Raw genomic sequence first — 285 nt, 5'->3', positions numbered from 1 at the left:
TTTTTTTTTTTTTTTTTTTTCACTACAAAATAATATTACAACACAAAGCTTCAGCGCAAAACTCCTATGTACAAGCACACAATACTCCTGACTACCGTAACTAGGGGACCCTTTTCTTCCCCCTTGCCCTGCGGACCTCTTCTATCAAATCTTTCAGGTATTGGATCTCCTTGGCCAAGGAATCTGCCCTCTCTTTCAGAGTCTCGTTCTTCTTTTCCAGCTCTCTGCACTCACCAGTGAGGGCCTCCTGCTCTGCCCTCTTCTTCTGGCGGTACCTAGTGGCTG

At 45.6% G+C, this 285-nt stretch overlaps 1 pseudogene across 1 annotated transcript in view; it reads right to left on the bottom strand.

Annotated features, from left to right (window-relative positions):
• Positions 1-285, bottom strand: part of LOC103257600 — a 1,642-nt pseudogene continuing 1,357 nt past the window's right edge. The window contains exon 2 of the transcript XR_504133.2: positions 1-285. This exon is cut by the window's right edge and continues 64 nt beyond it. The product of XR_504133.2 is annotated as a cyclic AMP-dependent transcription factor ATF-4-like (transcript).

Source organism: Carlito syrichta, unplaced genomic scaffold (genome assembly GCF_000164805.1).
Source record: "Carlito syrichta isolate Samal-C Ts95f unplaced genomic scaffold, Tarsius_syrichta-2.0.1 Scaffold301813, whole genome shotgun sequence".
NCBI lineage: Eukaryota > Metazoa > Chordata > Mammalia > Primates > Tarsiidae > Carlito > Carlito syrichta.
This window is presented reverse-complemented; position numbering and strand designations above follow the sequence as displayed.